Source organism: Misgurnus anguillicaudatus, chromosome 14, assembly GCF_027580225.2.
Source record: "Misgurnus anguillicaudatus chromosome 14, ASM2758022v2, whole genome shotgun sequence".
NCBI classification, from domain to species: Eukaryota; Metazoa; Chordata; class Actinopteri; order Cypriniformes; family Cobitidae; genus Misgurnus; species Misgurnus anguillicaudatus.
The window spans coordinates 9,589,972-9,602,745 of record NC_073350.2 but is presented as its reverse complement, the minus strand read 5'-3'; the positions used below and the strand labels follow the sequence as shown (position 1 = coordinate 9,602,745).

At 38.6% G+C, this 12,774-nt stretch overlaps 1 long non-coding RNA gene across 1 annotated transcript; it reads right to left on the bottom strand.

Moving 5' to 3' along the window:
- Positions 1–5,823: 5,823 nt before the first annotated feature.
- Positions 5,824–8,280, bottom strand: LOC141369450 (uncharacterized). Its single transcript, XR_012373151.1, has 2 exons — positions 6,764–8,280; positions 5,824–6,299 (listed from the first exon to the last, which is right to left on the bottom strand). It is a non-coding gene; the product is annotated as an uncharacterized lncRNA (long non-coding RNA).
- Between the last annotated feature and the right edge of the window lie 4,494 nt (positions 8,281–12,774).

The following is a 12,774-nucleotide window of genomic DNA, read 5'->3' as shown; positions in this document are numbered from 1 at the left end:
GTCACATTAGACATTGCAGAGAGAGAGAGAGAGAGAGAGAGAGAGAGAGAGAGAGAGAGAGAGAGAGAGAGAGAGAGAGAGAGAGAGAGAGAGAGAGAGAGAGAGAGAGGTGACAGGTTCAGTAGAGGTGTGGGAATGTTTATCTTGACTGTGGTCTGAAATAAAGTGAACAGACACAGCTGAAAGACTTTGAATTTATGAGGGTGTTTCTGTCTGTGATGGTCAAACCAGAGCCACTGACCCAAATATGAGCTCTCAGAGAAAGAGAGACAACAAAACTGGAAGCTGTGGGAACTGTTTCTGTTTGAATTTACATATCATTTACATGCCTGCTTGTGATGGAGGAAGATACTGACCGATTTGTGAGACATCTAGCAAAATCTGTTTATTAACAGAGAGTATTTTTAATGCAAAAGGTGTAAAAATGACTTTTCTACACTACGAGGGTGAACTTTCCTTTCAGTGCATGTATCATGTTAAGGTTACAGTTAACAGACGTTTGCATCTTGGTGGGAAATCATTGTGCAAGTTTATTCTGGTGAAACGTCTTACATCATAGACTTCTATTGTATATGCATTACTGTGTATGCAATTTATAAAGCCAGATTCTGATAATTCAGTCATATTATGACATTAAAAACAAACAGATAGGCTGTAGTCAGTTTCATGTTGATGTAGTTGTTTCCAAGTAATGGAAAGTAAAAGTCCTGCTATTAACTTAAAGGAAACCACCCATGTAAATTGTTTTGTAAGTGTATTATTATGTAGCTTACTTCAGAATTCGCATTTCCTTGTCAATGAGGAACCACATACATACATACATACACAGAAGCAGTCTACAGATCTGATCTCAAGTTTAATAGTTAAAAAGATATAAAGTTGTTTCTCCTTTGATCATGTCAATGATGCCAGGACTGCCAGGATGACCCCTATGAAACTTACTGTAAATGCATGTGTACACAAATCATGCTTCCAACTTTCTCTTTAATCCTGGACCACCTCAAAGTGTAAAACTTCAAACAGCATGCTTGAATTGAGATCCAAGTTTTATTTCCTGGTTTCTGCGTCATCATTCAAGGGAAGCGGCATTTTCACAAGAAACAGGAAGGACCGGAAGGCGGTGGTCCAAATCCAAGCCCAGCCTAATGAGAGTCACTGTACGCATGGACACACACACACATACTAACATGAAAGCCAGATGTTGGCAGATCCCACCCATTGTGTGCGTGATTGTACTCAGACCAGACATGATGACAGTGTAACGGACAAACTGTCTCAGTATTGTTCACTTTTGCTGGTTCATCAGATTGGTTAATGTTCCTGAAAACATTCCCGACTGAAATCTCTAAGGTGTCTTACTGACCCCAACCGTGCAAATTCCAAAACAGTATTTGTTTAATTTCCAGCATTGGCTCCGTCCGTCTCTGCCACACGCTAGATTCCATTCATTCCTTCCATAAATATTTCAAAGGGGAATTTTTCCGCTTTTCCAGAATCACATTTCTTAGGGGAAGTATGAAGCATTCCCAAACTATTAGTCTACATTTCCAGAACAAACAAAAGCCCAGTGGGTGTAATGGGAGTGGAGCAGAGCATTCTGAACGTTGGGAGTTGAGCGGGAAGATCGGATTGTTCTCGGTTATTATGAAGAGGAATTTCAGATATGTTCATGTGGCTTCCTCAGGCTTTGTTGTTCATACAGGTACACCGCCCTGCATGCACAAGTTGACCTGTCATCTGAAGTAGGCAATGTTCAGCATGTTGATACAAAAATCGAAATAGTTGTATTTAGGCTTGCTTACTGGAACTGCATACCATGCATACATGCAAATTTATGCAAAACCTGAATTTTTCAAGCATTATGGGTCAGATGACTACACCAATTATTACATTTAAAGTTGACTACTTTCTGTATTAAGGATTGCATGTGAATCAAGAACATCATTCCTGTTCTTTCCATCTTAGTTTTTTCGTGATTTCTGCAAAGGGCCTCTTCAGATGAATGACTTTGATGAACTATCAATAAGGTCATGCAAAAGTATAAATGATAAAAAATTTAATTAAAGGGGACATGAAGCAACCCCATAGAAGAGATGAGAGCAGCTCCAGAGTAACGTATGAAAATGATGACTCGCACGCTGTCAGTAATGAAAGGTCAGGCGAGTAATCCCCCCGTAGAGAGAGAGAGAGACCTCGCTAAAGGTTACACCACAAACATCAATTTCTTTCTCTCTCTCTCTAGCACACACGTGGGTTGGGAGTGTGGGAGGGGGAGCACATGTGTACGAGAGAGTGTGATGTAGACATGTGAAAGTGTGAGGACAGATCACTCCTCCCTCACATTTCAGGAGAAACAACACATCATCTAATCAAATGCAGCATCAACAGCGTTTAGTTTCTCTATGCATGTTTTACTGTGCACAATTCATTATTGGAAAATGTGTTTGTTTAAAGCAGAAATATCAGTTATTGGTCCATCAGTTACATTGGATAAAAATTATTAATGCAACAACAGCAGTTAGCAAAATGTTTTGATTAGGTACCAATACAATTGGGATTTGTTGGGATGCTTACACGTCTTATATAAAAAAGCTTGTTGCACTCTACAAAAGTGTAGCCTACAGTATATGCAGGGTGCTCAACTTTAAAGGCTTAATATGGTCGGGGGGTTGCCATTTACCTACAGGCTCATAAAATTGGTACTGACCAGTGTTGGGGGTAACGCATTACAAGTAATGTGCATTACGTAATAATATTACTTTTCTGAAGGAACGAGTAAAGTAACGCATTACTTTATAAATGTACACATTAATATTTGAGTTACTTTTATAAAAAAGTAATGCAAGTTACTTTTCAGTTTAATTTATTTAATTTAAAAATAATAATGTATTGAATTAAACTGAATGTAGTCATGTAAAATTACGAAAACTTTATTGCGCCTGAAAGGGAACAGTTTGAGTCAGAAACGGAGATGGCAGGCCAGAGCTCGACATTTTTGGGATGGAAATATGCAATTTCTGAATTCAGAACTTCTCAGTTATAAAAAACCAGCAAGGCCTGAAAGAGATCAAGAAAAAGTATCGCAAAAGTAACTTAAAAGTAACATATTACTTTTCATGAAAAGTAACTAAGTAACGCAATAAGTTACTTTTTTGGGGAGTAACTTAATATTGCAATGCATTACTTTTAAAAGTAGCTTTCCCCAACACTGGTACTGGCTGTGATTTAGAAAGCTGTTGTTTCTCATTGTTTAGCTTTTTGATTTTTTTCAATATACGTGTACAGTAACATTATGCTATATGGGCTTACTTTAGTAATGCTGCACTGTCAGAAAAAAATGGTCAAAAAAATTGACATTAATAGTATAATATGCCTAACTATATTATCAGTGGTGTATTAAAGGCGGAGTCCACGATGTTTGAAAAACGCGTTGGAAAAGGAGACGGGCCGACTACCAAAACACACTTATAGCCAATCAGCAGTAAGGAGCGTGTCTACTAACCGACATCCTTGCCGGGTTGCGTATGTGTGGGGCGGGTCTATCAATCGAAGATCCGGATTCTATTGGGGTAGGGGCGTGTTTGTTTAGGTGATTTCAAATATCAACATTGGCTTTCAAACATCGTGGACTCCGCCTTTAAAACCTTACATAATAAACATATCATTTTTATTACCTCACAATGAGCCATTTTTATTTACATACACCGCAGGTCCCTCACCATTTTACACTGCCATGTTTTTTTCAGTAGCCCTAAATGGACAAACTGCTCTATAGATCGCGTTTTGTCACTACTGTACATTGTCTTATGCTGCGTTCACGCCAGCCGCGGTAGAGGCGTCAACCGCAAGTGATTTCAATGTTAAGTCAATGTGAAGGTCTCGCGGCGCGGTACATGCGATTCCACCTCATTCACGCGTCTAGTTCGCGCAAATGACGCAAATTGAGTCTGGCGTGCTACACGCAAATGGTGCTTTTTGTGCATTTTGCGTTTGACGTGAATTTGCGGCTGACGCCCGAGTTGAAAAATTTTAACTTTCGCAGATTTTTGTGCCACGTTAACCAATCAGGAGCCCGCTTGCTGCTGTGGTGGCAGTTCCGCCCGGAGTCACTCATTCAACATGGAGGAATGCTTGATATTGTCCGTGAGCAGTCACCCGAAGCTATACGACACAAGTTCTTATTTCTATAGAGACAGGAATAAAAAGGACCTCGCTTGGAAGAGTGTCAGTGAGGACATTGGGCAACCTGGACTTTTGAGTCACGTGACTTTTATCGACCCGCAGTATTCCCGACGTTTTTTAAACTATTTTCCCCCTATAGTAAGATTACCAAATACAAACCGGTAACTCTCTCGATGAATGCACGATCAACATCAGCCATCTTGCAAACAGACAACCGCATAGCACTTGCCCCTCCCACAAGAAGCCGATTTTGCCTCTGACACGCGTCAAATGCTTGCTTTTTCTGCGTGTGTACTACGCTCTAGACGCGCGAATGCATGCAAAATGTTCATGCGGCAAACGAGACGCGGTAGACACGATTTTGATGCCTTAAACGCGGCTGGTGTGAACCCACGGTCAGACGATGACGTGTTTGTCCTGTGGCAGCTACCGTAGCGTCTCTATGCATTTCGAAAGGAAGGGGTGAGCTGTGGACTGAGCCGTTGGTTGTAATTCACAATCTCACCACTGGATGCCGCTACAAATCTACACAGTGGACCTTTAAGACCTTTGTATAAAAAACATTTCAGACAGTGTAATACATTCTACGTGCTATGAATCTAACAATCTGACTGCTGATGTACATGCATTTTGTAAATTCTAAATATTATTTTTATATTACAGGTATATAATACTTTGTATTTACTTTAAAAGCTGCTTTGGTACAATGCAAAATTGTGAAAAGTGCTATATATACCATGTGTCCCTTTGAAAGCTAAATAACAAGACTAAAATTGTTGTAAATTACAAAGAAAAGAATTAAAAAAAAACTTATTCGTCAAAAAATAATAAGAAGAAAACAGGTGCATGACACCCCTGTTTGTGGACATACATGTCCTGCTCAATTCTGTGGAAACAATGTACACTGATATCACACAGTGTTTATTGTGGTCTGAGGTCTCTGGTTTGGCTAAAGTAGAGCAATACCCAGCACTGAGCAGGTGACAGGTGACAGATTGTGCTGGGAAATCACCACATGAAGCAACCGCTCTGCAATCCCCCTCGTATTTACAGACAAACATCCCCCTGCAAAACAACTCGGGCATTTCTACCAAATATTATTGTCCCACACACCTCCCATCCTCTCACTGGCCGCTGTTGTACAGATTGTTTTTGAGTGGTCCACATGTGATCTGATGGGAGGGGGTCCACATGTGTGTTGAAAACAGGGCTGGCTTCCCATCTCCGGTGAAAAGGCATCAAAACATGTTCAGCTCATCAAAACATGTACGCACTCTGCTTTAACTTTCGAAGAAATTATGTGGGGGGGCAGTGGATGTTGTTTGAGTGTTTTTACCCTCATGTTTTTAGCTGGAAGGTTGTTTCTCAACACAAGGTGGTAAAGGGCATGCTGTATACGCATGTATAATGGAGGAGAGGAATGCTGAGTCATTCAAATGCAGTATCAGGAGAAACAATGACTCAGTGATCGCTCTCGCTCTTCCAACGTGGAAGTAAATGGCTGGAAGTTTAAAAGAAGGCACGCATTTGCATGTGATGTCACAGGAAGGAGGTCAACGTGATGAAATCTGAATATCTATATAAAAATATAGTTTGTGTATACTTGCATCACTCAAAACATGACTTTTTATTGCAAATTGAAACTTTTTGTTTTAATATTTATTTGATTTAATCATCATGTTTTTATTTAGTATACACATATATGTATGCATTTGGCAGACTTTTTATTTAAAGCAACTTATATTGCTTTGACCTATACATTTTACTATTGTATTTAACTATACATGTGGGTTGCATGAGATTCAAACCTATCATATTTGCACTTCTAACACAATGCTTTACAAATTAAATCACATTTTATTTATTCATATTTTGGGTCTGTGTGCCTTATGACGATTCTGGCATTATCAGGACGATATCCAAATCCAATGCTAAAAAAAATTGTTGTGGGCACTCATATTCATTCCCACTTTTCATGTCAATTCAATCGTGCAAAGATGCCACAATGGTGACCAAAAAACCCCACAACAGTTGTCAAATGCATCCAACATCCTCAACATCAGGCAGTCCGAGCCAAAGTTGTGCCAGACAGACCCTCAGTCCTCAGTTATTGTTGGCTGTAATAAAAATAGACAGGGATGTTTTATCAGATTTAAGGAAAAAGCTGTGTACATCAGTATGCCGGGAATCTAGACAGTAGCCGTCTGGCCAGCCAAGCCTGTCGGTTTCCTGCAGAGGCTAGACGAGACCCTGAAAGTGTCAGACCACTTTTATGATTTTATGAAGTCTAGTGGCGACCTGATGTAATGCCAGAGGAATTTACCTCAGCCACTGCTGGCTCCTTGCCCTAAACACGACTACTAGACTAAACAACACTGAGAGATTATAGTTTTAAAACTGGTCTTATGGCGACACCTGCCGGTGCGTAATGGTAATGCGCTATCAATTCGCGTTTGATTTAGGAATAAAAATAGCCCTCCAAGTGGATACCTTCAGACAATAAAACAAGATTGGGTTAATGATAAGATTTGAAGGTTAAAAACGTAATCTTAACAATAAAATAATTTAGACACATCACTACCTTCATGAAAATTAACCGTGGTTAGCCTACAGTAAAAGTGTAGTATGGTAGGTGTATTACTAATTGTAAAACGATGGTTTTACTACAAAAAAAAAAAAAAAAAAACACAGTGAAACTATGGTTACTAAAAAGCAAACCATGGCAAGTTTGTACTAACCATGTTTTATTGGTTCATTTTCGTAATTTATTCATACTAAAATTCCTGTAAAAGCAAACAAAAGTCCCCTTTAAATACATTTCTTGCACATTTATAAAACAAAAATGTAAATAGTGTAAAATATTTTTAAAAAGTGCTTATAGGTCGTTCATACAAATATGTGTGGTATTAAAAAAAATGTGATTATTTTTTAAGTGCAACGATCTATTTATGTGCTACTAATTATCGCTTTCCAGTCTCCTTATACATATTGGTTACTTTAAATTTACATAACAGTTAAAATGCCTTTAAGGCTTTTATCCCTGTGCATGTCTTCCCACACAAACTTCCTTTAAATCAGAGAGCAACCTTTCCCTGCAGGATCAGCAAGGCACGTGCTGCAATGTACATTACAGTATAGAGTGCAAACTAATACACTGATAACGTAGTCGACACAACAATTGGTAATTTCGTGTCAGGAACAAAATAGCAAAATGTTTCATTATGAAAGCGATGCCACAGGAAATGTGCAGTACAGTCGGTGGACTCATGATTGTTCTGGAAACCTCCCGGGTTCCCAGCAGTGTTGAGCAAACCGGACAGACCATAAGGAGAGCTCATATCTCAGCCAATCACAACAGCCAAACTGCTTCCCACAGCTAATCAGAGGATTCGTCTCTTACAGCCAATCAGATAGCTGCTTTGATCCGCGATTAGTAAACAGGAGCTGTGGAAAAATATAGTAGGGATGTAAACACAACACAGTCGTGTTTCATGTCCAAACTGTACAAAGTGTCCTGTTGATGCGTGTGCAACATTTGATCAATATTGGGCGTGTATAAGCGTGCGAGGAGAGAGATGTCCATGGATCTCGTCCAAGTTTGACAGTGTGTGCTGCTTTGATGTTTGCTGTTGTTATTTGCTTGGGGCGTTTTTGTAGAGCCAACAGGTGACAAAGTGGATTATTTAATTTGAGCTGAGTCACCATTCCCTGATTTCGTAAAGTACTTACTTTTGAAACACAATGATCAATAAAATGTAAACAAACATTTTAAGGAAACGTTGAAATAAACAAACCCACATCTAAATTTAACAAGACTACTCAGAGGAAAATGATACTTGTTGATATTTTGGCCTCTAAATATAGCCTAAACCAATGCAATTAAAAGTCGATGGCATTTTTGCTTGTTTTTCAGCTACTACACTATAAAAAATCTCTTGTTGCACTTGAATTTACAATTAATTTCAACTTTTTCGACTAGTGAGCAGTTGGTATAAATTTTAAAAATAAAGTTAAATTAGCTGAAGTTACTCCAACTTTATTTTCATAGTTTATTGCAACTGCTCACTAGAAGTCATGTCAAAATATGTGTTCGGCATGTCATGTGTGTTGCTCTTCATGTCAAAATATGTGTTCGGCATGTTGTGTGTGTTGCTTTTCATGTCAAAATAAGTGATTGGCTTGTGAAGTGTGTTGCTCTTCATGTCAAAATATGTGTTGGCCATGTCAAGTGTGTTGCTCGTCATGTCAAAGTGAAGAGTTTCGTTGCAAAACGAGATAAATCAATTTTTTAAAATTTTTCTCAAAACATGTTTATTATTATGTTATCATGTTATTATTTTGTTTTATGGTGCTCGTAGCTGTATTTTTTAAGTTATGAAGGTTTAAATCAAAACAAACAAACTGCAGTTGCATAGAAATTAATTGGAATGCACAACCAAAAAACGAGATTTCTGAACAATTAAAAACACGGTGGTTATCTCGTTTTGCAATGAAACTCTTCAAATATGTGTTCGGCACGTCGTGTGTGTTGCTTTTCATTTCAAAATAAGTGATTGGCTTGTCAAGTGTGTTGCTCGTCATGTGAAAATATGTGTTCGGCATGTCGTGTGTGTTGCTCGTCTTGTCAAAATATGTGTTCAGCATGTCAAGTGTGTTGCTCTTCGTGTCAAAATATGTGTTCCGAGTGTCATGTGTGTTGCTCGTCATGTCAAAATGTGTGTTCGGCATGTCATGTGTGTTGCTCATCATGTCAAAATATGTGTTCGGCATGTCATGTGTGTTGCTCATCATGTCAAAATGTGTGTTCGGCATGTCATGTGTGTTGCTTTTCATGTCAAAATAAGTGATTGGCTTGTCAAGTGTGTTGCTCTTCATGTCAAAATGTGTGTTCGGCATGTCATGTGTGTTGCTCTTCATGTCAAAATATGTGTTCGGCACGTCGTGTGTGTTGCTCGTCATGTCAAAATATGTGTTCGGCATGTCAAGTGTGTTGCTCTTCATGTCAAAATGTGTGTTCGGCATGTCATGTGTGTTGCTCATCATGTCAAAATGTGTGTTCGGCATGTCATGTGTGTTGCTCTTCATGTCAAAATGTGTGTTTGGAGTGTCATGTGTGTTGCTCTTCATGTCAAAATGTGTGTTCGGCACGTCGTGTGTGTTGCTCATCATGTCAAAATATGTGTTCGGAGTGTCATGTGTGTTGCTCATAATGTCAAAATATGTGTTCGGCATGTCATGTGTGTTGCTCTTCATGTCAAAATGTGTGTTTGGAGTGTCATGTGTGTTGCTCTTCATTTCAAAATAAGTGATTGGCTTGTCAAGTGTGTTGCTCTTCATGTCAAAATGTGTGTTCGGCATGTCATGTGTGTTGCTCTTCATGTCAAAATATGTGTTCGGCACGTCGTGTGTGTTGCTCGTCATGTCAAAATATGCGTTCAGCATGTCAAGTGTGTTGCTCTTCGTGTCAAAATATGTGTTCCGAGTGTCATGTGTGTTGCTCGTCATGTCAAAATATGTGTTGGGCATGTCAAGTGTGTTGCTCGTCATGTCAAAATATGTGTTCGGCACGTCGTGTGTGTTGCTCGTCATGTCAAAATATGCGTTCAGCATGTCAAGTGTGTTGCTCTTCGTGTCAAAATATGTGTTCCGAGTGTCATGTGTGTTGCTCGTCATGTCAAAATGTGTGTTCGGCATGTCATGTGTGTTGCTCATCATGTCAAAATGTGTGTTCGGCATGTCATGTGTGTTGCTCTTCATGTCAAAATGTGTGTTTGGAGTGTCATGTGTGTTGCTCTTCATGTCAAAATGTGTGTTCGGCACGTCGTGTGTGTTGCTCATCATGTCAAAATATGTGTTCGGCATGTCGTGTGTTGCTCTTCGTGTCAAAATATGTGTTTGGCATGTCATGTGTGTTGTCAGGTGTGAACCATGTGCATCATGCATCATGTCAATATACGTGCCTACTGCACACGCCTCAAAAGGGTTAATGATAAAAGAGACGTTCACAAAATACTTCTGTACTCTTATTACACATGAGATTAACTATTTTTATCATAAACCTTTTCGAAGCATCTGCAGCAGGCACAAATTTTGACATGACGCATGATGCACATAAGTTTACATGAAGCCGAACACATATTTTGACATGAAGAGCCACACACATGACGGGCTAAATACATGTTGTGACGAGCTTCAACAAGTCAAATTGAAAAGTCTAATTTTTTACAGTATTGCTTACATGTAACCTGGTGCTTATATATGCAATAGTTTAATAGACCCATTTGGTGTTTAGCAATAATGTTAATTCCAGTCATGTTGGGATTTTCCATACGAGTCCATTGTTTTGAAAGCCAATTTGTGTCATAAAATCAAACGCACAAAGTTTAGGGGTGGAATACGGAGCAGTGACTTTAGCAGCAGTTTCCAGGTGGGGCTGTCCAGCATTGACCGTCACATCTGACAACATCTGCCCTAAAACACACTGCATGTCTGACAGTAGGGCAGCACACAGCAGACATAGTGGAGTTTCCTTCATGCAGGCAAAGTGATTGTTGTGTGGAAAAGAATAAAAGTTCAAAAGATTTTCCAGTTAGGGTGGGCCTTTCCAGACTAAATTTCGAGCCCATTGTCAGTTGGACACTGTCCAAGCTATTCCTGTCTGGCCTTACACTAAAAACAATTAGGATAATATGCAGCCCAAGGTTATTATTGTTAACAGAAACTATTGTTAACTTCAAAACAATAACTAGTCATTAACTAAAACCACAATAGGAGCAAATAAGGCCATAAATGTGCATTTTATGCATTCAGCATTTTATCCAATATGTGTGTTCCCTGGGAGTGAACCCATGACTGTTTGTGCTGCCAATGCAACACTAATATGTATTAATGTGCACTGAAATATATACAAAACTTGTGAACACAATATATTTGATTAATCTTCTAAACTTGCTTTATTTATATAAAACCCAACCAAAACATTCCTGAATTAGATCATTTACTAAACATGCTCGAATTTGGCAAAATATTTTAGGCATCCTTAAAATAGTGACTCATTGGGTAGCAATGTTGCCCACAGCAAGAAGGTCACTGGTTTGAACCATGGCTGAGTTTTTCTGCTTGGGTTTACACCCCACAGTCCAAAGACATGCTGGTTAGGTAAATTGGAGATGCCAAATTGTCCACTTAAGTAAACAGTATCTAAATATTAATGAATAAACATTAAACGCTTCAGTTCCTCCAGGATTTATAACACTTTAATGACCACGTGAAGGTCTCTCGGTGTTTTCTTTTGTGACAATAAACAAACCAAGACCAAGTGCCCAATATCTGCGGGTAAACCATGTTTGACCAACATTTGGTTTGTGATGCATGAACGCATCCAGAGAGGAAGTGAGGTCAAGGTTTATCTAGCATTCCTCTGACGTCCACAGAGCTCTCCAGGGAAAGAGAAAAACAAATCACATGACCAGCGGTCAATGCTCCTGACCTGCTCAACAAACTGTGACGACTTGATAATATAAAAAATACTAAATGAAATGGATGGACGTGCAGAGTTCGTTTGGCCTGCACGCGTATGATTGCTCACGAATAAAGTTCTCAGACGTTTCTCGACAGACACATTGAGAAGTAGGCCTTGGGATTACAGACAAATCTGGCCAGAGCAGGCTGCATGCAGTATGTAGCTTTTATGTTTACATTTTATTGCATTTGTGGCAGACGCTTTTATTCAAAGTGACTTACAGTGCATTTAAGTTATATATGTGTACCCTTGGTATCAAACCCAAGACCTTTGCACTGCCAATGCTTTACTTACAGAAACCACACACACGCAAACAAGGTACAAATCCAATGATGATGCTGAGAGGTTACAATCACACGGATGAGCTACACTACAGTGGAAGAATAACTGGATTTCCAGGCATCATTAATAAAACATCTGTTTATGTGTCCAGTTCGATTATTCAGAGAAATCAGCTGGAACTTCCATGCACACACCGCTTACATCATCCATTGCTGTCGTCTTATTAGTGGTTTGTGCACTTAAGGGAAAATGACAAATAACAGTGCCTGAGGTGATGAAAAGAAAAATCCTTCAAATCTAGTTAGAAATGCATATAGCAGATCATGATGTAATCTTTGTGTGTTTTTACAAAACCTTCATATAATTTTAATGACTATTAATAACTACAAATTAAAAGTTTGGTTCCAGAATCAGATACATTTTTCAAAAATCTAATTTTTTTATTGTGCATTCTAATTAATATCAATCAAACTGCAGTTGGTTTGTTTTGATTTAAGCCTTCTTAACTTTAAAAAAAAATACAACACAATAAAACATGATAACATGTTTTGACAAAGTATTGCAACCAAATTCTTCAAATATTGTACATTTCCTGTTTAAGATTTAAGATTCCTACATGATGATTGTGAACTTACTTGGTTCAAATATTTATTAGGATTCAATAAGGTATAATTGCTTTACTACAGTATTTTATAAAAAATTGAATAGCAATTTTAACACAAAAATATTAAAGGTTTTTCATTTTGCATAAGCAATATAATTTGATGTTACACATTTGCTTTGATTTT